Here is a 25,502-nt window from a genome sequence, read left to right as displayed (position 1 = left end):
AAGCACTTTCAAATAACTCATTTAATTCAAAAGAAGGTGGAAAAGTAACCTCAGGCTTGTTTTCTTTAAACATGTGGATTTTAGGATTAGGCACCGCGGGGTCATCTATAATATGCAGCACATCCTTTATAGCAATAATCATATAATGAATACTCTTTGCCAATTTTGGCTACAACCTCGCATCATCATAATCTACACTAAAGTCAGACTCCGTGTCGGTATCTGTGTCAACTATCTGAGAAAGCGGCCGCTTTTGAGACCCAGAAGGTCCCTGTGACATAGGGAAAGGCAGGGTATGACCCTCTGTGTTGTCCCTGGACTCTGCTTTGTCCAAACGTTTGTGCAATAAATTCACATTTGCATTTAAAATATTCCACATATCCATCCAGTCATGTGTCAGCGTTGCCGACGGCGACACCACACTCACGCTCCACCTCCTCCCTAGGAGAGCCTTCCGCTTCAGACATGCCCACACGCACGTACTGACACACCACACACTCAGGGAAAGCTCTATCTGGAGACAGTTCCCCACAAGGCCCTTTGGAGAGACAGAGAGAGAGTATGCCAGCACACACCCAGCGCCAATAATCTTAGGAAAAAGAAAAATATTACCCAGATACAGCGCTATTCACTGCGCCCAATTATGTGTCCCCCCCCTTATTTAAAACCCTCTGTCACCGGTGATCAGCAGGGGAGAGTCCGGGGAGCCAGCTTCTCAGCGTGTGCTTGAGGAGAAAATGGCGCTGGTGAGTGCTGAGGGAGAAGCCCCGCCCCCTCAGTGGCAGGCTTCAGTCCCGCTCTTTTAAACTGGCGGGGGCTCTGAAATATCAAACTGATTAATTATATTCCTAAAAGCCAGTGCTGGGGTCTACATTGCAGCCCAGGGCGCCCCCCCGCGCCCTGCACCCCACAGTGTGCGCTGTGTGTGTGTGTGTGTGTTGTGGGAGCAATGGCGCGCAGCGGTTACCTCTCCGAAGCTCTGAAGTCTTCTGCCTTACTATACTCACCCGGCTTCTATCTTCCGGCTCTGCGAGGAGGACGGCGGCGCGGCTCCAGGACGAACCGCTAGGGAAGACCTGCGTTCTGACTCCCTCTGGAGCTAATGGTGTCCAGTAGCCTAAGAAGCAGAGCCTAGCATTTAAGTAGGTCTGCTTCTCTCTCCTCAGTCCCACACTGCAGGGAGCCTGTTGCCAGCAGGTCTCCCTGAAAATAAAAAACCTAACAAAATACTTTTTCAGGAAGCTCAGGAGAGCTCCCTGTAGTGCACCCAGTCTCCTCTGGGCACAGTATTAAACTGAGGTCTGGAGGAGGGGTATAGAGGGAGGAGCCAGTGCACACCCATATCTAAAGTTCTTTTTAGTGCTCATGTCTCCTGCGGAGCTCGTCTATCCCCATGGTCCTTACGGAGTCCCCAGCATCCTCTAGGACGTAAGAGGAAAAAAAAAAAAAAGGAGGGAGGTGGTATTCTTATAAGAGAGTACCGAAGAGGTAAGTAAACATGGGAGGACATTCATTTTGAAAGACGTCATGCAACCAATCAGGTGTGGTGTCATCATATCACCTTATCTACCACACCCCTGCTTGCCACAGGTGCCAGTGTTAACTGCTAGAAGAGTTGCCAACTCATCCCTTCAATAAGGGGCACAACGTTTGCACAACATGTTGTCGAATGGCACCAGGTGGAATTACCAGAAGTGTGTATGGGGTCTATGTACTAAGCCTTGGAGAGCGATAAAGTGAACGGAGATAAAAGTACCAGCCAATCAGATCCTAACTGCCATGTTACAGGCGCTGATTGGCTGGTACTTAATCGCCATCCAATTCATCTTTCTTCAAGATTTAGTACAAAGACCTCTATCTCACCTGCTCTCAACGAGCAATTCAGTGCAAGTTTGGTACACTCCAGGGATAAGCCTGAAACTATTCAATTGCATGCATCATTCCTGGCACTTAAGTAGAGAGATGCAGTTCACCACGACTGATGTGCTGGGTGCGATGCTGCCCCGGAGGCACTAGTTAAGACTGATCTGTGCTCGCACATCTAGTGGCAGCTTTACAGTGCACTCATTTCCGGTGCTTACCAAACTTGTGCTAAACGGACCTGCCCCTTTTAACCATATAATTATATTAACCATATAATGGGGCGAGTTGGTAAGCCTAGCGCCAAGTCAAGCCTAGCGCCAAGTCATTGTATAGACACCTCTGCTCTGGGTGTCTATACAAATGGGCATCTATCAGAGCAATTCAGTTGTTACTCTGATCAGACACCCATTGGGGTCGATTCAATTCGGCAACAGATGAATAGCGCCGGGAATTAGCTCCAGACGCTATTCAATTCAGCTAAAGTTAAGTCGGCGAATGCCCGTTCTCGCCGACTTAACAGGTAGTTTTGTCGGGAGAATGGGCAGTCTCTGACTTAACTACCCGCGACGATGCTGATTCCCGACAGAATCGGCCTTGCGCCGGCCACGCGGCAGCACTTTGTCAGTTTTCTTCTCTCACCCCCCGAGCGAGAGAAGAATTCCTGCCAATTGCAGGTAACTAGTAGCTGAATTGAATAGCATCGGGAGCTAATTGCCAGCGCTATTCAACTGTTGCCGAATTGAATCAACCCCATTACTAGTCAACACACCCGACAGCTCCGGGTGTAACCGCACAAAGCGGCTAAACCTGTCTAAAGATCTTGGACGTCTTACAGTCCTGTTTTCGGCGCCCTTCACTTTTTTCACTTCACTTTTTTCAGGGCGCCTTCAGAGGCTGAGAAAAATTTTTTTTTTTTAAAACAAAAAATTGACTGCCGTGGCTACTGGGGATCAGATCGGAGCAACAACTTAACTGTAACCTAAACATTGTTACATCTTTATCTGTGCACGGTTATCACAGATTACATACGCAAATCCGGCAAGCGGGATGCCGGCTGTCAATATCCTAACAGCGGCATCCCACCTGGCACAATGCCAGCAGCGGGGAGAGCGTTACGAGTCCCCTTGCGGGCTCTGTTGCTCGCTACAGTTTCTATTCCCACTCTATGGGTGTCGGTAACATCCTACGAGTGTGAATAGATATGATGCGCCGGTCTTTTTGTCTGCATTGCTGGCTGTCGGCATTCCGGCGTCTGTATTCTGTCCGCTGGGATCCTGACAGCCAGTGAATTGAACGGATCCCGTTACCACAAAGCAATAGTCAGGAAAGTGCTGACTACCAAGTTTACTGGCACCTGTGTTATCACTAAGTAATGCGTATGGATGGTTTAGCCCACACTAAGGAAGCCTCCATGTGGTGCGGTAATAAATGACCATATTTATATTTGGTGCCCTGTAGAGAGAATGTGTCATTATACAGTAAAGCAGAAAGATCATGAAAAATAATGTCAATTGCAACATGGGAAACGGGTACTGGACTCCTATAAATAGAAGCATGAGTAAACTGGCATCAGAGAAAGCTTAAACACAGTTACACGGACCAAGTAATTAGCACAGTGTTGTACAACGTCTAAATAAACGGTTCTAAAATTACAGTTAATGAGAAGCTCATTTTTAGGTGACATTTGCCAAGGGCGAAGTTGAAGGTCAAACAAGAGCAGCTCAGTCTTAAAGCAGCTTGGCTTTACTTGTCAAAGGAGGTCAAGATGAAAACTGCCCCCGAATCAGTTACTTAGAGCAATTCACAAAAACATGCTACTTGGCAGTATCCAGATGGAAAAAATAAAAAATAAATAAATAAAAAAAGGTACAGGACATTTTTGGGTAACTTAATTTATAGACATCAAAAAATAAAAACGAGAGATATGATCATCAGGGTAAATTTGTGAAGGCAGCAGTGCTCCGCAGCACAGGAAAGTGGGGAAACCAGGACACAATATAAAAAGCGGACGTGAAGACAAGACGGTAAGGAGCTTACATTAGAGTTGTAACAACTGAAACATAAGGAGTGTGTGGCTTAAACAGGGGACTGGGACAGTTGTAAAGGGCATTAGTGTGGGTAGTATAAATTGTTGGGAGATTTACAAATCAGCAATATCCTAATTCTCTCATATATTTCAATGACGCCCATTGTGCTTACAGTGCCAAAACATAGCCTGTCAGTTTACACAACATGCAGTGCAAACACTAGGAGAGACCCTGACCGACAGACCTGTGCTGACAAACTCACTTTCCCTTTCTGCTGTGATTCCCTGACATACTGTACAGTACATTCACTGTGCCCTCAACAACGCAGCAAGACGCTGGCTGCAGTAAAAGTGACGGGACATATCAATGCACTTTCCTGAAAGCACTGCAATGCCTACAAAAACACAGCAAATAGCCTGTGATATTACCCAGCTATATGATCAACTTCATATGGATGCAGGACCAAACACTGGCCCGTCTTTCACATTATTCAAGTGGTCAATTTGTATTTAGCAAGGGGACAGCCTTATTTAAATGTGGAAACAGCCTAAGTCAAAGGATATTCAGAGAGTTGTGGGAGATTGCAATTTTACACCAGCTTATAAGAAGGGGGTAATAGTCTTGGGTATAGGTAAAGAACAGTCAAATAAATCTTACCATTTTATTAGGATAAAGTTTGCATGTTTTGGTGTTTTTTTGCACATAAAATGTAGAAATGTAAAAAACACTTTATTTTCAATCCTAAGGATTACCAACAGAAAGTTACTGTATGCGCGGTACTGCATATTCACCAAGTGTAGCCCTGAATATTAATATTCCTACAAAAAGCAAAACAAGATTAACGCCAATGAATATAGGTGCTCCATACAAGTGAAACAATGGGCACTGTATCCTTATTCTCGCACAGCTCCCATCCATTAACAGGAGAAAGGAGGGACTAGATACAGACATAGGGGGCGATTAAAAGTGCGCCCGATCTGGGGGTGCAATTCAATTGCTTTTTTTAAATCTTTCTTTATCATGTCCAGAAGTGCTGGGTTTAGCCGCATGAAATGGCTGAACCAGACTAAAGTTCTAGGTGCGACACGAAAGGTTAGGTTAGGTTGTCCAAATGGGTTACTTTTCTAACATTTCCGCTCGCCAGCACGGGGGAGCTGCAAGAAGAAATGTTGGCGCTAGCAGCATGTGAACCCATACAGCACCACAACTGAATTGCCACCAGCGGGCGGCCTCTAGTGGTTGGTGCCCCAGAAGGGGGAGAAAGAAAAAAAGAAAAATAAATAAATAAATAAATAAATAAATAATCAAACCCATAAAACATAAAAGGGTCTTCGCTAATCATTAGCATAGGTGCACCACTGCAATGTTACTAGATTCGTGAGACATCAATGCGGTATAAACAGAATTGTCAATCCATAAAATGTCTTTCCATACTGTAGCGAGCGACATGTAAGCTACCTGCTAATTGGACCGCACATGAAAGCAGTATTTCTTGGAAGACATGTAAAATATTTATTGTTCACAAATATAAAATGGCAGCAGAGATGGGGGTGAGCAGGACGACCAATAGTGAGCTGCACTCTTCTTAGTTTTATGTAGTTCCATACACAACATTTGATAGTGATCTGAATAACTAATCCATAGGTCTGCAAACTCGGTCCTCATTACCCCACACAGTGCATGTTTTGCAAGTAACCCAGCAGGTGCACAGGTGTATTAGTGGGATCAGTACTAAATGCCGCCGGTCGGAATCCCGGCGGTCGAAATACCGACGCCGGAATCCCGACCACACAATCCCGACAGGGGTGGTGAGCGGAACGCAGCCCCTTGCGGGCTTGCTTCGCTCGCCACGCTGCGGGCACGGTGCCTCGCTACGCTCGGCACACTATTATATTCTCCCTCTATGGGTGTCGTGGACACCCACGGAGGGAGAATATGTCGGGATTGTGGCGGTCGGGATTCCGGCGTCAGTATTTCGACCGCCGGCATCTTGACCGCATCCCGTATTAATTACTCAGACATTTTAAAAGGTCCGCAGGTGGAGCCAATTATTTCACTTGCGATTCTGTGAGGAGACCTGCAAAACATGCACTGTGTGGGGTCCTGGGGACCGAGTTTGCAGACCTATGGACTAATCGATCTGCGAGGAACTCAAGGCTTCTGGTGGGAAAAGCAATGGGTAGGCAGAGTTACCCACCTAATTGGAAATGTTGCGTTAAAGAACCACTAAGACGTAATGCACAAGTCATCTTATATGTTGTCCACAGAAATGTCAGATACTCAGGAGCTTATCATTACAGATGGGATGTGAGATCAAGTGGAGATTGCATCGGGCAGTGGTTCTCAAACTTTTTAGAATGATGGCGCCGCAGGAGTATCAGAATTTTTGTCATGGCACCCCTAGGCCAAAGGTTTCTTATTGTGAAATTCAGAAACATATTTAACCAGCTAGATGATTAATCGCGCCCTACGGGCACTCTTCACACCATTGAAAGTGGCTACGCCCCCTTAAACCTTGCAAGCCCTTGTGGCGTGCAATATTTGTATTATATGGAGTATTACCTCAAATCATAGTTGTGTAAGTGGTTCAATAATGCACAGACAAAGGGCGTGTGATGGTTAAGGGGTCGTAGCCCCTTGCAACGACGTGAACAGCGCATGCAGGGCCTGATGAATCACCTAATAGGTGCTGTGGTTGGGGGAGGGGCTGGTGTGCTGCGGGTGGAGGAGGGGGTTCAAAGCCACCGTGGGTAGTGGAGGGGTGTGTGTGGGGTGCTGCAGATGAGGCCCGGAAGTACTGCGAGTGGGGGAGGGGCGGGTAATGCTTCTCCTCCAGGAAGCAGCTAAGCTGCTGTCCTCCCTTTTTCAATGGCTCTCCCGGAGACTCGCACAGCAGCCAATCACTATTGTTTGCACTGGTGTTACAACGCGCCGCATTAGAGGGAAGAAGATGCACTCAAACTACAGCTCCCAGCAGGACTTAGCGCCGGAATGCTTTGGCGCCAAGGGCTGCTGGGCGATGTAGTTTATTTAGTGCGTCTACTTCTCTGTAATGCGGCGTGTTGGGATACCGGTGCTAACAATAGTGACTGGCTGGCAGAACTGACCGACTCGCTGAAACAATGTAAAAGATGAGTGCTGTGCACAGCACGGTCACCTTTTACATTGATTCAGCGTCCAGACATTACCCTCCGCAATATCACCCACGCTATCCATTACATTAGCCACCTCGGGTCTTCCAGGCCAGCAGCCCAGGTGCTGCGTTGTGGAGTCAGGACCTCTGGAAATCTGGGCGCGACTGTGGCGGGGAGGCACTTCTGTGACCTAACGCGCAGAGGCGGCTTTGGGGCTCAGAGAGTATGCAGCGCTGGGAGGGCTATGAAAGCCTTTGCTGCGCCGCTTTCATACACCTCTATGCCGGTGGCCGCAGCAGCTTTTGCTCCACCTGCGCCACGGCTAGGGAGTGGGGATTGTTGATGCCGGAGGAGGCAGGCAGACTGGCAGCAGGACATAGAGAAGAAGAAGAAAAAAAAAAAAAAAAAAAAAAACTTTTACTGCAGCGCTCTATCTACAGTGCAGAGACTTGCTGCAGATGCATACCCTCCAGCTGCACCTTTTTGGCAGGTACAGTACCTTTTTTTTTTTATGGTCTGTACCGATTTTTGGCTCTCCAAACTTCCATTGAAAGTGTAGGAAAAGGGGCGTAGTCACACCACTGTACCCGTGACCACGCCCCCTTTTCAAATTTGTAGCGATTTTTATGTGTAAATTGTTGGAGGGTATGTTGCTGCAGATGCAGTGGGCCTATTTTGGGGTGTGGACCTGGAATTGCAGCTCCATCAGCCCCATTGTTAATCCTGCTCTGGGAACACAACGCAGCCAAAGGGCAGAGCCTCCCATTGGATGTAACCTGTGTGGGAGGGCGTTTCTCACCCAATCAGCTGTGGACTGGGTGTGATAGACCTGCTGCTAACCCAATGAGAGCTTCTAGCCACGCCCAGCGTTATCCAAACAGTCACAGTGACAGATCTGTGCTATTATATAGGAGATTTGAGTTTAAATGTCATCCTTAGGTTGAGTTATGTGGCAAGGGACAGGATTCGCTTCTGTTTGTCCACATGTTTTATGACTGGAAGCCACAAACACTGGTTTGGCTTATTACATGGACCATAAATAATTTGAATTGGTCCTGGACCACCAATCCAGGGCACCCCTGCAAGTTTCCCAAAGCACCTCGTGGTGCCACGGCACCCAGTTTGGGAAACCGTGCCATAAGATTTCCCTGCACACAATAGAAGGAGCTAGAGAAGCCGCCCAAGCTTGATATATTAAAATGAAAACTAAGCTCTCTCATTTTATGCGTAATGCCATTCTTCCCAATCTACTATTACGGATCTATTACAATGCACAGTCTAATAAGGTTGTAAAGGACTGCAGAATATGTGTACGCTATATAAATAAGTGGTAATAAAGAAATAATAAAATAAATGCATTAAATATGCCAGTCAGGGGGTGCCATCATGAAAACTTCATAAAATAACAATTTTTACTAAGGAAAACAGAAAAACAAAAAAAAAGACAGACAATATGTCAGTTATTTAAATCATTCAGGTACCACTGCTTCCTGACCCTAAATTAGGAGCCCGCTTGCAACCTCCAGCTGGAAGTGTCATTTTTGAGGCAGTAGTAGTGCTCCCCCCCCTCGCCCCACAGGACTACCAGGAGTCCGAGGATCCCCCAACAGAAGTCCAAGCACTCTGGCTCCCAAGGATGGGGAACAGAGTAACCAACTACCACTGTACGGACCCAAATACTCCTAGACCGCCAGGGATTTAAGGGATATACTTTGTTTATATCCGTCTATAAATCAGTTTTAGAATACAATGTCTTACACAAACTGTGCCTGTGTTTTTAGTCCCATCTACATAGGGTTACACCTACATTACTGCTTCCATACAAGCTCTCTGAAGAATAAAAGGAGCTCCTTGGATGTATAACGGGTTATCTCCGAGCAGAAAGTCACTATCTATATAATTTTTTGTTGTTTTATAGTGAGGATTACCACAGTAAGCAGTCACAGCAGTAAGCAGCAGCTGCGTCAGGAGTAGAGACACTGCTGGAGAGTGACAGATGATGCAGACCCTTCATGTACTTGCACAATTTCATCTAGCGCTGGAAAGTGTGGCACATGGGGACTACAGGGGACAAAATGTTTACAAGATCACAGAGATCAGTTATACACAATTTGGTGAGAATACAGAAAGCACTCCCAACTCGCTCTATGCAGAGTATATTCTACATCCATGCAGAAGCTGGCAGGGGGGTATACACCACTGCCCCATGTCTAGTTTCCAAAGACAAGGTGTGGGGGAATTCTAAAACAAAAACACAAATGCCACTATACACATTTTGGATGTATAATTACTTTGGATGGATACCTGCTTGGGCACAGGTGTAATAAGATTGACCACAACCTGCCAGTTGTACATATGTAGTCACTTTACAGCAGCTTACCCAGGTCAAAAGAGCCTGCTGCTTTTATTTGCAATTGTATATGAAAAAACATTAAAGAAAATGCCTCTAGCTGTAGGCTCGTCCAAGACAGCTGGCATGAGAACTGCCCTAACAAGTTTAAGGGATATTGAGTCAGCTGCAAGTACCTCCCTGATACCCACACAGTACAAGCTAGGAATAGCTCTTCCCACAGAAACAGCCGTATGCCCCCCTCCCACCCCTGCAAAAACTGCGCTAACGCGATGAGCAGATAAAACAAAGTCTCTTCTTTTAATGCCTCTTCTCTAAAAAGTCAGACTCAACGCTGCCAGAAGCCGCAGGTTTAAGCAGCAGAGAAATGCAGAAATTAAATCTCCTTGGCTCATCCCTAAATAGGTCTACTGTCCAGAATCGGATTCTGTAACTGTGGGATGCCATATCCAAATCCAAAATATAAACAGGATATATTGTATATTCAGTACAGTCAGCAACAGGACGCCAAGACTGGACTTTTGCCTGTTGCAAAATTAAACAAACCAAGACAGAGAAGCAATTTCTCCCAGCATTAACTCTTCGCACCGCACAGTTTTCTACGTTCAGAGTTACCCTGGCAGAGGAAGAGTTACTGTGGGGGTCTCTGATTGGAGGGGGCTCAGATTTCAGTGTGGCATGTTCTGAAGCATTTTAACCTTTACAGTAAGACTGTAGCAGCAACACCTGATAAGAAAGCTCCATTTACCAGCCCTGTTCCACAGTCCACCCAGAAATCTTTTGCTCACTTTCTGCAGTAAAATCCTGCAGCTAAAATAGGTCAAATTACTGCAGAGAATTTCATGGACAGTCTGCTGAACTGTACACAACACAGACAGCCTCTCGTACATTGCCCTGCAGACAGTCATACCAATGCAGCTTTTCAGGCTAGAAACTGAAGCAGAATTTCAGTATCCATGCACAAATTCCCACCCCCCACCTCAACTGCTAGGTTCTATTTCAGAATCTTACCTGGATGAGGAGCGGAGAGAGGATGTAGACAGGGAATGCTAGCGTAAACACTTCCCAGGAGCCTTTGGTTTGCCTGGCAAACAACTAGCTTGGAAAATTTCAATCTGCGTTGGCACGGAGCTGAAAGAGCGCTGTGTGAGGGAGCTGTATTCAGGCACGGATTGAATTAATCTACGTAATGCAGGAAGATGCCAGAGCGTCCACAGACCGCATATAGTGGAGGAGCCCCCTTGAATTCGTTAAAGCATCGCAGTGCTGAACTGGACAGAATGAGCTTTGTTCTGGAAGGGGAAAAAAAAAAAATTATTATGAAGATAGGAGGGGTGGAGGGAGCTTGAACAATCTTATACAGGTTGAGTATCCCTTATCCAAAATGCTTGGGACCAGAGGTATTTTGGATATCGGATTTTTCCGTATTTTGGAATAATTGCATACCATAATGAGGTATCATGGTGATGGGACCTAAATCTAAGCACAGAATGCATTTATGTGTCATATACACCTTATACACACAGCCTGAAGGTCATTTTAGCCAATATTTTTTATAACTTTGTGCATTAAACAAAGTGTGTGTACATTCACACAATTCATTTATGTTTCATATACACCTTATACACACAGCCTAAAGGTCATTTAGCACAATATTTTTAATAACTTTGTGTATTAAACAAAGTTTGTGTACATTGAGCCATCAAAAAACAAAGGTTTCACTATTTCACTCTCACTCGAAAAATTCTGTATTTCGGAATATTCCGTATTTCGGAATATTTGGATATGGGATACTCAACCTGTATACTTACTATACAAGGAGCCAAACATCAGGATCTACTACAGTAGTATAAAGGTAGGAAGAAAACACACATACAAAACACTGAAGCACAAGACCTATATAACATATGCAAATCATACTAAGGGGTGTATTCAATAGCTGTTGGAAGCTGACGTCTTTCCGACAAGATGGCAGCTTTCAACAGATTTTTCGGTCAGAAGCGGTTCCAACCTATTCAAAAAGTGCATTTTTTTTTTGCCACCGACAAGTCGGGAATTCCAGGTTTGTCGGAAAACACGTGGATTGGTGGAATAGCTGCCGAACCGCGTACTTCGGTCGGAAACGGGGCCAAATCCAACAAGTTTTGGCCCCTGTTCCAACAATCTCAATCAGACTTTAAAAAAAAAAAAAAAAAAAAGAGTCAGATTGAGGTGAGGAGACCAGGTGCGCGGTGCAATGGGCTATGGGGAGCGGGGGGATGAGCGGTACCTCAACGGCCGTCCCCTGGCCAGCCACCTCTCTCCCTGCAGCGCAGCACTGTGCAGCCATGATGTGCGGCTAAATAATACTTCGAGGTATCCTTCACCCCTCACCAAATAGTGCAAACAAACAAGAAAATGAAGGAACAACTTAACCAGCGCTTCTTCGCTAATTCAATGGTCACTAATTTCTTATACAATCGTCTCCATCAGTTGTAGATATAACAAAAGATGGGGGCGGGGGAGAGACTATAGTGTAACAGTTTTAATTGGCATGCATCAAAACAAACAAAAACAATATAAACAATCACCCACTGTTTAAAGCTGACTGGGAAGCCTGCCTTTTTGTTGAAAGAATTATGCCTCACATGTGTTTATATTGTTATTTTTGTTTGTTTTGATGCATGCCAATTAAAACTGTGTTACACTATATTCTCTTTTTTTCCCATCTCTTGTTATATCTACAACTGATGGAGACGATTGTATGAGAAATTAGTGACCATTGAATTAACGAAGCAGCAATAGTTAAGTTGTTCCTTCATTTTCTTGTTTGTTTGCACTATTTGGTGAGGGGTGAAGGATACCTCTAGAAGCATACGACTGATGGGCTGCTTTTGCGCACGGGACAGTTCTTCAATTCTTTCGGTCTCTGGCTAGAGGAGCCCGGTGCTGGTTTAAAAAAATACAAGGGACCCCTACATCTTTTGTCCCCCATATTTTTTGGACCGGACGCAGAGCTGGTTGTATAAATATGGGGGGACCCTACGCAATTTATCCCCTGTAATTTTACAACCAGGACCAGCTCAAAGAGCCAGAGGCTGGTTATACATAGGGGTGGGGGGACCCCCACGCAATTTTTCTCTTTGATTTTTAACACTTTCACACCCCTTTACACAGATAAGCATGCACGGATCTCACGGATCCATGCATGACTATCTAAACACGCCAGGAAAAAGCAGGTCTATTTTAAAACTGCTTTTTTTTTTTTTACGAAGTCTATGCTTTCCCGGCAGCGTTTGACTATTGTCTGCAGTGATTGAGAATACAAATTCTTAGTAAATTACTGAGTTGTATCAAATAACAGCCGTGTTTGACTGAAGGTGTATTCATTCGTATTTGTGAACTTAGACGGGGAAATCAATACGAATAGCCCCAACACTGCCGAGATTTGCGGTTAGTAAATTCCCGAGATGACACTTAGAAAAAAATAAAAATACAAACTCTGACAAAATCGGGACCTTCGTAAATATACCCCATGGACTCCATACACAGACACTAGTAAAGCCAGGAGGTGCCTAATTTCCCCTAATCCTAACATCTAGCAACTAGGGAGACCCCTTATTTGAAAAGGGCAGCGTCCAATGCACTCTACAGAATGTATTCAGTCATCCAGGGGTGGGTGCTCAATAACAAGATTTCCCCATTTCTGAAATAAAAACAGGGATCCCTTCATATATAAAAAAATAAATAAAATAGGTGACCTATTTGGCAAAATGTCATGCTTCACTGGGCATAGCGAGTCCTCTCTATAATAATGGGTGCAGGGTGTGTTGTGCACATGGTCCCCAGGGTCCGGAGGGGAGGGGTCCACACCACAAACCCTGCACCCATTCAAAATATTTACCCCTTCAGCTGTATCACAGGTATCACTGGGAACATTGTACAGGCATCATGTTCCTGGAGATCTGCGCACGCACCGTACAGAAGTCACCAGGAAAATGGCATATGCACAATTATCCCAGAGATCGCTGCATGCGCAGTAGGTGCTGGCAAGTGCCAGAGTCTACGGAGGAAATCAGCTAGTGCAAGGAATGGGGTACGCACAGATGCTCCCCATGGGCCCTTCCCATCTCTTCATCTCCCCCCCCCCCCCCCACACACACATTTTATGCAAGTACAAATTAGCAAAATAGAAAGTCAGTCATTTTCAATTGCACAATTACCAATAAATTCTCTCTGTGTAATTCTGCTTTCAAATTTAGAACCACATTTATTGGTGGTGTTTAGGGGAAAGAAAGAAGAAAATAAAAAGGAGGGCATAATGCGTGTGTGTACTGCATAAATCAACGCTGGCCAACCAAAATGTTCCTTAAATGCCTTGTGTGCCAGGGTACCCATGAGGAGCTCGGTACTGGTGGGCAGAAGGTACATTTGGTGCACAAGGGTCCCGGGAATGTGAAATGCAAAGTCTGTGAGAAGATGTGAAAGGGCCCCATACGTTTGTAGCTCTGTACATCAGATACTTCATTGTGGAAATACTGAGCATCAAGTAACTCCCTGGTTAGGAAGGAAAAGGAGGACAGGTAGGAAAATTTCTACTTGCCATAAGTATAACAATAGAGCAGGGCTTGACAAATGTTTCTAAAATCTAGGAACCAGGATGAAAGTGTAGGAACCAGACCACTGTTGTTTTGTCATCCCCCCCCCCCCCCCCAGCAGCCACATTACTGGAGCAGCTTCCCCAGGTGTGGTTCATCAAATCGACAGTATTTATGTCGACATTGTTTAGGTTGACCACTATAGGTAGTCACTAGGTCGACAGGGATGGAAGGTCGACAGGGTTTCGAGGTCGATGGGTCAAAAGGTCGACATGAGGTGGTTTTTCTTTGGTGTCGTTTTCTTCGTAGAGTGACTGGGAACCCCAATTAGTGCACCGTGTTCACTCGCTTTGCTCGGCACAGATTACCGTTCCAATCATAGTCCACGTGGATCGTTAAGTATGAAAAAGAAGAAAAAAAAAAGAAAAAAGAAAAAAAATGTGAAAAACTCATGTCGGCCCTTTGACCTGTCGACCTAGCACATGTCGACCTAGAAACCCTGTCGACCTATAGTGGTCGACCTAAACAGTGTCGATCTTCAGACCGGATCACGCTTCCCCCACCCACCAAGCAAACAGACCCCATAGCCACACAACTAAGGGGGCCTACCAGGCAAACCAGCCCTCCGCAGCAATACCCCAGGCAATCAACCCCACCCCCAGCCCTGCATTAGAGCCTGCTGTATCTCCTCTCTGTGGGCATGAAATAAGCTGGGAACCAGCAGTAGCGATATTAGTTAGGTTAAGCATCATTTCACCAAGGTAGATCACTTCAGAGTTTTACATGGTTTCATTTTATGGCTATTAATGATGCATGGCCACTAATACCTCTGCTTTCCAGCTGTGAGTTGCAGCCTGTGTTGGATTGACGCACCATGGGGGTCATTCAGACCCGAACGCTGCTGTGCGTTTTCGGGGGTAGGGCCTGACATGCGGAGCAGACTAGCCCTGTGCTGGGCATCTCCCCCCCATTTCAGGGAAGCTGATCGTAGATGTGCTAAATTTAGCACATCTACGATCAGGACTGAATCACCCCCCTTGCCTGTAAGATTCTAATTGTCCCCGTCTGCATCCCTGGCTTCACATCGCTCCTGATACCCGAGGGGCGGGGACTCCACAGGCCCCGGGGCTATGGCGAGCCTTTGCCAGGTTCACCACCTTTATTGCCTTTTGAAGGCAAACCTAGGGCCTAGCTTCAAATAGAATCCTACCACCTTTGCCAATCCTTCCCTTCCACAACCTGGACTGCCCAGCCTCCGCCTTCCCGCTTGCACCCATTACGTATCTCTTATGCTTTGTTTCCCCTTTGCATCCTCATCTTTTTGGATCACTCCAACAGTTGCTTATCGTAACCTATGTTGTGCTCCCAGGAGGATTGCCCCGCCTAGTACACTTGTGGGTGGAATGTACAGTTCATGACCTGTTCATTCTGTACATATAATTTTATCATCTCACTTTCTGCACTTTGAATTCCCCTATGTACATCACATCTTCAGTTACTGCTTATACCAGCTTGCCCTGCAACAGTTTTAGCATATCACAACATCAAAACTGTAACAGTGCATTCTGGAATGTGTAGTTCCACAGCAGCTGAAGTGGAACACATCACCTACCCATGCTAGATCACATTTTGTATTTATCTATTGTAACTACTGTAGCGCACCCAAGATGGCTGCCTGTAATATGGTTTTTCACTGCGCTTTCACTCATCTGGGCTAGCAAGCTCTAAATAATTATTTTCAGCTATATCATTAGTGTCACATGCCTAAAAAAGAATGTAGGACAATAGTTTTAGCTAAACTACAGCACAAAAGCAAAAATCGGACTACAAATAAAAGTTAGCCTCTGCTAGACTACCAACAAGTATGCTTAACGGACACGTTCCGAGCACATACATCAGTTAAGCATGTGTATAGGATGCTGCGACTTAACATAATCTAGTAAACACTAATAACTCACAAGCCCGTCCGTGGGGCGGGGGCTGGACACAATCAGAGGCAGCTGCTGATAGTCCGGATCATCGATGCGTATTTTAAAATTGTCGTTCGTCATGGGGCGGCATCAGAAAACCTGTCAGATCAGGAGGAGCACAGGACCCTAGGTGTACTGTATAATATTCAGTGTTAGGATTTTACTTGACAACTCAAACAGTTTTCATCCTTTAAAAGAGATCCAATTGGCCTTCACCCCAGGTAGGAGCATCTAAACTAGACAGCCTCTGGACCTAAACCAAGAACAGTCACTAATGCAAAAATTAGCCCCACAAATGCAAGAGCTACTAAGTCGCTTCTGAAACCACTAACTGAAGGAGACAACAGCCCACGGTATAGTCTTGTCGTCATTAAGTGCATGCTGCATAAATCTGTACTAGTCCCGTCAGTTAATGTACACTGAATTCGGAAGACTCCAGACTTGCTGTGGCCACAGCACGTGGAGAGTCCTCTTATTGACTGATGCGGCCAGGTAAGCCTAGGCAAACCACAACAAAAAGTTACTTGGAGGATAATAAGTAGGGATGTGCACTTGAAATTTTTCGGGTTTTGTGTTTTGGTTTTGGGTTCGGTTCCGCGGCCGTGTTTTGGGTTCGACCGCATTTTGGCAAAACCTCACCGAATTTTTTTGTCGGATTCGGGTGTGTTTTGGATTCGGGTGTTTTTTTCAAAAAAACCCTAAAAAACAGCTTAAATCATAGAATTTGGGGGTCATTTTGATCCCAAAGTATTATTAACCTCAAAAACCATAATTTCCACTCATTTTCAGTCTATTCTGAATACCTCACAATATTATTTTTAGTCCTAAAATTTGCACCGAGGTCGCTGGATGACTAAGCTAAGCGACCCTAGTGGCCGACACAAACACCTGGCCCATCTAGGAGTGGCACTGCAGTGTCACGCAGGATGGCACTTCCGAAAAACACTCCCCAAACAGCACATGACGCAAAGAAGAAAAAAAGAGGCGCAATGAGGTAGCTGTGTGAGTAAGATAAGCGACCCTAGTGGCCGACACAAACACCTGGCCCATCTAGGAGTGGCACTGCAGTGTCACGCAGGATGGCCCTTCCAAAAAACACTCCCCAAACAGCACATGACGCAAAGAAAAATGAAAGAAAAAAGAGGTGCAAGATGGAATTGTCCTTGGGCCCTCCCACCCACCCTTATGTTGTATAAACAGGACATGCACACTTTAACCAACCCATCATTTCAGTGACAGGGTCTGCCACACGACTGTGACTGAAATGACGGGTTGGTTTGGACCCCCACCGAAAAAGAAGCAATTAATCTCTCCTTGCACAAACTGGCTCTACAGAGGCAAGATGTCCACCTCATCATCATGCTCCGATATATCACCGTGTACATCCCGCTCCTCACAGATTATCAATTCGTCCCCACTGGAATCCACCATCTCAGCTCCCTGTGTACTTTGTGGAGGCAATTGCTGCTGGTCAATGTCTCCACGGAGGAATTGATTATAATTCATTTTAATGAACATCATCTTCTCCACATTTTCTGGAAGTAACCTCGTACGCCGATTGCTGACAAGGTGAGCGGCGGCACTAAACATTCTTTCGGAGTACACACTTGTGGGAGGGCAACTTAGGTAGAATAAAGCCAGTTTGTGCAAGGGCCTCCAAATTGCCTCTTTTTCCTGCCAGTATAAGTACGGACTGTCTGACGTGCCTACTTGGATGCGGTCACTCATATAATCCTCCACCATTCTTTCAATGGTGAGAGAATCATATGCAGTGACAGTAGACGACATGTCCGTAATCGTTGTCAGGTCCTTCAGTCCGGACCAGATGTCAGCATCAGCAGTCGCTCCAGACTGCCCTGCATCACCGCCAGCGGGTGGGCTCGGAATTCTGAGCCTTTTCCTCGCACCCCCAGTTGCGGGAGAATGTGAAGGAGGAGATGTTGACAGGTCGCGTTCCGCTTGACTTGACAATTTTCTCACCAGCAGGTCTTTGAACCCCAGCAGACTTGTGTCTGCCGGAAAGAGAGATCCAAGGTAGGTTTTAAATCTAGGATCGAGCACGGTGGCCAAAATGTAGTGCTCTGATTTCAACAGATTGACCACCCGTGAATCCTTGTTAAGCGAATTAAGGGCTCCATCCACAAGTCCCACATGCCTAGCGGAATCGCTCCCTTTTAGCTCCTCCTTCAATGCCTCCAGCTTCTTCTGCAAAAGCCTGATGAGGGGAATGACCTGACTCAGGCTGGCAGTGTCTGAACTGACTTCACGTGTGGCAAGTTCAAAAGGTTGCAGAACCTTGCACAACGTTGAAATCATTCTCCACTGCGCTTGAGACAGGTACATTCCACCTCCTATATCGTGCTCAATTGTATAGGCTTGAATGGCCTTTTGCTGCTCCTCCAACCTCTGAAGCATATAGAGGGTTGAATTCCACCTCGTTACCACTTCTTGCTTCAGATGATGGCAGGGCAGGTTCAGGCGTTTTTGGTGGTGCTCCAGTCTTCTGTACGTGGTGCCTGTACGCCGAAAGTGTCCCGCAATTCTTCTGGCCACCGACAGCATCTCTTGCACGCCCCTGTCGTTTTTTTAAAAATTCTGCACCACCAAATTCAAGGTATGTGCAAAACATGGGACGTGCTGGAATTTGCCCATATTTAATGCACACACAATATTGCTGGCGTTGTCCGATGCCACAAATCCACAGGAGAGTCCAATTGGGGTAAGCCATTCCGCGATGATCTTCCTCAGTTGCCGTAAGAGGTTTTCAGCTGTGTGCGTATTCTGGAAAGCGGTGATACAAAGCGTAGCCTGCCTAGGAAAGAGTTGGCGTTTGCGAGATGCTGCTACTGGTGCCGCCGCTGCTGTTCTTGCGGCGGGAGTCCATACATCTACCCAGTGGGCTGTCACAGTCATATAGTCCTGACCCTGCCCTGCTCCACTTGTCCACATGTCCGTGGTTAAGTGGACATTGGGTACAGCTGCATTTTTTAGGACACTGGTGAGTCTTTTTCTGAGGTCTGTGTACATTTTCGGTATCGCCTGCCTAGAGAAGTGGAACCTAGATGGTATTTGGTAACGGGGGCACACTACCTCAAGAAATTGTGTAGTTCCCTGTGAACTAACGGCGGATACCGGACGCACGTCTAACACCAACATAGTTGTCAAGGCCTCAGTTATCCGCTTTGCAACAGGATGACTGCTGTGATATTTCATCTTCCTCGCAAAGGACTGTTGGACAGTCAATTGCTTGGTGGAAGTAGTACAAGTGGGCTTACGACTTCCCCTTGTCAAAGTCAGAAAAATATCTCTATTTACACTACCATATTTGCACCTCACACAGGTCCGTGCTGCGCATGCGTACGCTCTCCCGTACGTGCGCATACTCACAGTCGCGGGCACCCGCAGGCGCATGGTATGCGTATTTACGGTAGAGTTTATGTGGTTGTAGCGTGCGACTCAATCATTACATATTTTCACTAATAATGTATTTTGTAGATCATGGTCCCTTTGATAGATTCTGAAAGTTTGGTTAATATAGAATGTTTATGAACAGAGGAATCCCTCTTTGTTTGATACGAAGGGTCAGATAGGAGTAATACAGTGGTGTTTAGTATCCATCGGAAGAATATTTAATTAGAAATATTCCGGTGTTGGTTTGAAGCAGATCAATCGCTCGTGCGAATAGTTATGGACATAAGAAGTTTATGAACATTTACTTTATTTGCACTTTATTACCCATGCGGCGGGAAACCCAGTTTCCCTCCCACCTGAGCAGTTGGAAATAGTCACAGCCCACCTGTATGAATCAACCTATGACCTTTTGTTATAATGCGAAGCCGAATTCCTGTGTCCAATGAACAATGAGATTGTAGGGACCATTGAATTGTATTGTGTGTGGGGCATAAATAGCAGGCCGACCATATCCAACTTCACTCTCTTCAACGGTTCTCATTGCTGATAATCGGGAGCTGGATATCGAGGCGCATGCGATCGTTCCCCTTGTGCGTAAGTTTTCTCAGTGATCATATTGTCTTACTGTGAGCCATTTCTCTCATCTCTACCTCTCTCTCTCTCTACTCTTTCTCTCGTATTTTCCCTTGATTAGATTGTATTGTATTGTATTGTATTTCCTGTGTAGTTTATCTGGTTAGTTGGTTTATGTTATATTGTAGTGTATCATTTGTACTGTGATTCCTTTTGCAAGTATAATAGTTATAATACATATAATAGGTTTCGGACCCTAAGCCCAGGTATCTGTGTATTCTTTATAGTGTTAAGTATTCTCTGAGCGTCGGTGACGCTCAAGCAGCTTTGTAGTTAATCAGGTTACACCAGGTTGCACTTACACTTTGTCTCTACATTAAGGTTTGCTGTGTATTTCATTACTAAAGGTATAGATATAAAGGTTTAACGTTGTGAGCGTCTGCATCGCTGGTGATCTCCTCGTGGTCCCGAGCGCTGCTACGCTATAGCGAATCATTACGATAAGTCAACAGCCAATAGTCTGCCTGCCTGCGATCACTTGGCCGTGAGTGAACGTGACGCCTGAGCGTCTCGATCACGGCTAAGCGATCGATACGCAACTTGCGTACCCTTACGGTACTTCTTACGTAGATAGCGTACAGTGTTCTTAGACCTCATAAAGGGTTATATACACGATAAATATTTAGCTTTATCAATTGGGGGCCGTCCAGCCCTTCACATATCTGCACTAGGTAGATCAGCAGACATTATCCCTCAGCAAAGGGCGGGAGGTTGTCTCGTAGTGCTGACGGGATAAGCGTCTGCTTCGCTTAGATAAAAGAGTGCTGAAGGAATCCGGGAACCGGAGGTAAGAACAAAACGCTAGTGTCTTTTAAAACTGTATTTTTCTGTCTTGCGTACACACGCACGCATATATATCTGCATTTCTTTTTCTTTTTCATTTTCGTATATCACTCTCCTGTCTGCCAGTTTTATAGTCGATAGAAGTGCTAAAAAAAGATTTGCCGTTATTTCATAGTTTAAGAGTAAAGGTAATAGTTAAAAGATAGACAAACACACAGTTTTGCCTGGGAGATAAGGCGAAGTCAGTGTGTTGTGTGGTAGATGACCAGGGATCATCTACATTGATAAAAATATAAATTGTGTTACGGTGGATCTTTGCTTTGCGTACACGTGTCCCTAACAAAAGACTTGTGTACGCAATCCAAAGGCGGACGCACGCAGCGTACATTACGCAACGGAGCGTCCGGTTACGCCCACGTAGCTCAAGTCACGATAAGTTGATTTTTAACGCAACGCGGTAAGTAACGCAAAGCGGTAAAGAGCGCCACAGGCGATAAATAACGCAAGTCTATTTTTGGAAATCCAAAATTTAAATTAACAGATCCTGCTCCTAATTGGCAACACAGCTGGGCTAAAGAAAAAAAAATTTCTGCGCAGAAATAGAAATAGAAACAAAAGTGTACATGTGATGAGTGAGTGTTTTTACAATTTTTAAAGGTTGAACCACAAGAAAAGTCGAGTACTCGTGAGGTACATGCGTGTAAGTGACGTGCACGGTGGCTAGGGAGGCATCTCTGGTTAAATATACAATTTTGAGCATTAGAGTATAGCAGACCAGGAGGTCATACTGTAACAAGACCAGGAGGTCATAACAGACCAGGAGGTCCAGGTACAGCCGACAAGGAAGTCCGCTATACAGTTCACAGGCACAACACCGAAAAGGGTTGGTGCAACACCCATATAGGCCATATAAGCTCTGGCTGAAGGAATTCGCAGTCGTAAGTTTCGATTCCATTGGTCTTTCCGTACATAAGCTTAGTTGTTTGTGTACTGAACGACTGGACCGCACGTAAGTGTGTGCAGTAGTTAGTAATCTGACCTAGTACCATTAGAGTAAAGGGGTCACAAACGCTATCTGTACACTCTAACGTGATTTGTGTAATTTTTTTATTTTAAGGGAAGTTCGCTGCTCACTCAGGAACTATCCAGCAACCAATAGTTACTGGAAAGAGTAAGTGTTCTTCGGATAACCCTCACAGGTTCCAGTAAATAGAGGTTCAGGTCGCAGGGGCCCTAGGTCGAGTACGCCAGCACCATATCGGTGTGATCAGGTCGTATAGGTCGGCGTGGGCGAGTGAGTGGGGTACTCGGTAAACCGCCACCGTCAGCCTATTGTTGGCATTTGGTTTTTCGTAAAGGGTTGGCTAAATAAAGCAACACTTTCGAACTATGGGGGCCACTTGTTCAGGTAGGGGGCGATCAACCTCGGTTCGGGTTGATTCAGTGGTCCGACCAATTGGGTCGGCCAGGTATATAATGTGTGAGAAATATGGAAGTCACACAGAAACTTTATGTGATGAATGGGAGAGAATGACTGTGCATGACGGGGAGAAATTCCCAAGAATAGGGAGCTTCAGCTCAGAAGTGTTACAAAATTTAAGGAGGAGGATATGTCTCATAAAATCAACAAAGACGAATTCAGCATTATGATTATTTACAGTTGTGGCAACAGGAAGGTGAGATACAGAGAGGTTTGGCTCAGGCGGCGGGATCTGGTTCTAACAGAAAACTGATTGCCACGGCCCCGCCGCCACCATATATATCAGGAGAGAAGTTGATTACGGAGAAAGACGCACTAAGGTGTAACACAAAATCACTTAGTAACTGTGTAAATGTTAACCCATTAACCCATGCAAGTATTAACCCGTGCAAGTTGTACCCTGTTTTGAACTTTCCTCAGGAGTGTGATCAAGAGGACGAAGCGACAACGATTTCAGCGCTCTCTCTAGCAGCCACCATAGCAGAGACCACAGTAGGCACAGCTCCACCCACGAGATTAGTAAAGGCCCCTAGCGGAGGGATAGGTGAGGTCGTATCAACTGGTAAGTACGGCACCATGCATTATGCTGAGACTATTTCACCACAGCCTGTAGAACCTACACAGAATGAGGTTGTTAGAATTACACCTGTTAGAGTAATAGCAGTGCCAAATGGGAAAACAGACGCATCAGGAGCCACTCCCATTAGGAACATTGCCATGTACACTCCATTTTCCCGAATGGAATTAAGGACCAGTGTGTCTGAATTTCCTGACCCTAGAAAAGACTTAGTTGCCAGTCAAAAATACATCAGAGACTTAGGTAACACTGTAGAGCCCAACAATAAAGACTGGCAGATATTGCTGAGAGCATGTTTACCCTCAAATGTCGACGCAACTCAATTTTTAGCTGATTGCGGACTAGGTCATGATGTACCTCTTACAGATGTGTACAACCAAGATAATGTGAAAAGAATAAACTTGCAGCTAAAAGAGTATTTCCCAGCAGTAGCTAAATGGAATAAGATATTCTCCATTAAACAGAAGGAGTCAGAGACAGCTGCAGAGTATTTTCACAGAGCATTATTAGAAATGGCAAAATACACAGGTATAGAGGACATTAAAACAGACACAAACCATCGGGAAGTAGCAGTATCGGTACTGATGGATGGTTTAAAAGAGTCATTGAAGACTAGGGTACAGACCACGCAACCATGTTGGCGAGGTCTGTCTGTGGCTACTTTGAGAGAGGCTGCTATTGATCACGACAGAAACATCACCAGACACAGGGAACAACAAGGTGACAAATTAATGTCAGTAAGTATACAGGCTCTGACCACAAGGCAGCCTTTGTTTGTATCACCAAATCCTGTGGGTAAGTCAAGTATGGTTACTTGTTATTCTTGTCACAAACAGGGACACATGGCACGAGATTGTAGAGTAAAGAATTCACGAAACACATACCAACCCCCTAGACAACGACACGACACACGACATTGGGAGCAAGGTCCGCAGAAACGGAGTTATGAGCCACATACAGGGGAAACAAAAAGATATCCCCCAAACAGAGACTGGCATGCCTCTGGTAGTTCCCAACTATCTCCCTCACAAATAGTTGCTGCCAGCGGGATTCAGGGAGGTCACCATACCCAATAGGGGTGTGGCCATACCTGTAATCTGCAGCCAGTGAAATTGATTGCCAACCTTGAAAGTGAACCCGAGGTCGCAATCAATGTAGCTGGTAAAACTTTAAACTTTCTTGTAGACACAGGGGCGGCCAAGTCAGTGATAAATTCGACAGTGGGCATGAGAACCACTGGTAGGACAATTCCAGCCATGGGAGTAACAGGAGTAGTCCAGCACTACCCTGTTAGCAAACCAGCCGAGATTACAATAGGGCCTTTGCATACCAAGCATTCCTTTTTGCTGGCTGCATCGGCACCAACCAATCTCCTGGGAAGAGACTTACTGTGTAAAATGGGGTGCGTCATTTATTGTACTCCTGAAGGTGTATTCTTGGACATACCTGAGAAACACGCTCAGGAAGTGCGAGACATGTTAGACTCCCCATCAAAATTAATGTCACATACCATTATGACAAATAGGAATCCATCCCAAATAGAAGAGATGACATCTCAGATACCAGAGTCACTTTGGACAAAAGACGGACAGGACACTGGATTAATGGCAAACGTAGCTCCAGTAGTTGTACAAGTAAAAGATGGTAGGATAGCTCCAAAAATCCCACAGTATCCTCTGAAGCCAGAGGTGGAGTTAGGAGTTTACCCAGTAATAGAGCGCTTGCTACAACAGGGCATTCTGGTAAGAACGTCCAGCACTGCCAATAGTCCCATCTTCCCTGTTAAGAAGAGTGGGGGGAGGGGTTACAGGCTAGTGCAGGATCTAAGGGGGATTAACAAAATAGTTGAGAGTCAGTTCCCCGTAGTGCCAAATCCAGCTGTCATCCTAATGCAAATCCCTCCCACTGCCAAATTTTTCACTGTTATTGACCTCTGCTCCGCTTTCTTTTCGGTACCTCTGCACCCTGACAGCCAATATTTGTTTGCATTCACATACAGAGGAGTCCAATACACGTGGACTCGATTACCCCAAGGTTTCATAGATAGTCCAAGTATATTTTCTCAGGCTTTGCATGATTGTTTACAGTCTTTTCAACCAGACAGTGGATCAGTATTGATACAGTATGTGGACGATTTATTACTGTGTTCAGATTCACTGGAAGCATCTCTGAAGGATACGAAACAGCTCCTGTTTCATCTTTCAGACACCGGACACAAGGTGTCCAAAGACAAGTTGCAATTATGCCAAACTAAGGTAAAATATTTGGGACACTGTCTAACACAAGGACTGAGACACCTGACAGAATCCAAGCAATTAGAGACATGACTCTACCACAAACCCAGCAACAGATCAGAACGTTTTTAGGAATGTGTGGGTATTGCCGTAATTGGATCCCAGGGTTTTCCATTTTAGCGTTACCTTTGCAGGAAATGGTCTCCTCGAACAAACCTGATAGGATTTCGCATACAGACGAGTCCGAAACAGCATTTGAGAGACTCAAACAGTGCCTAACGCAGGCACCAGCACTAGGTATGCCAGACTATGGGAAACCCTTTGAACTATACGGAACAGAAAGTGCTGGTTGCGCGGCAGGTGTACTAACCCAAAAACACGGTGATGCCAGCAGGCCAGTTGCATACTACAGCGCTCAGCTAGATACGGTAGCGCGATCCCTCCCCACATGCTTGCGAAGCGT

The 25,502-nt window shown here is 45.5% G+C and overlaps 1 protein-coding gene across 5 annotated transcripts in view; it reads right to left on the bottom strand.

Annotated features, from left to right (window-relative positions):
* Nucleotides 1–25,502, bottom strand: part of PACSIN3 (protein kinase C and casein kinase substrate in neurons 3) — a 183,055-nt gene that overhangs the window by 129,987 nt on the left and 27,566 nt on the right. For 4 of the 5 annotated variants that reach the window (XM_063944642.1, XM_063944641.1, XM_063944646.1 and 1 more), the window contains exon 2: nt 10,386–10,666. The exons of the other annotated variant lie outside the window; for it this stretch is intronic. The gene's annotated coding sequence lies outside the window, so the exon portion shown is untranslated. The remainder of the gene's footprint in view (nt 1–10,385; nt 10,667–25,502) is intronic. 5 annotated transcript variants of the gene reach the window in all.

The sequence above is a fragment of the Pseudophryne corroboree genome, chromosome 11 (genome assembly GCF_028390025.1).
Source record: "Pseudophryne corroboree isolate aPseCor3 chromosome 11, aPseCor3.hap2, whole genome shotgun sequence".
NCBI lineage: Eukaryota > Metazoa > Chordata > Amphibia > Anura > Myobatrachidae > Pseudophryne > Pseudophryne corroboree.
Note: the sequence above shows the minus strand (reverse complement) of the source record. Positions and strands in the feature narration are given on the sequence as shown.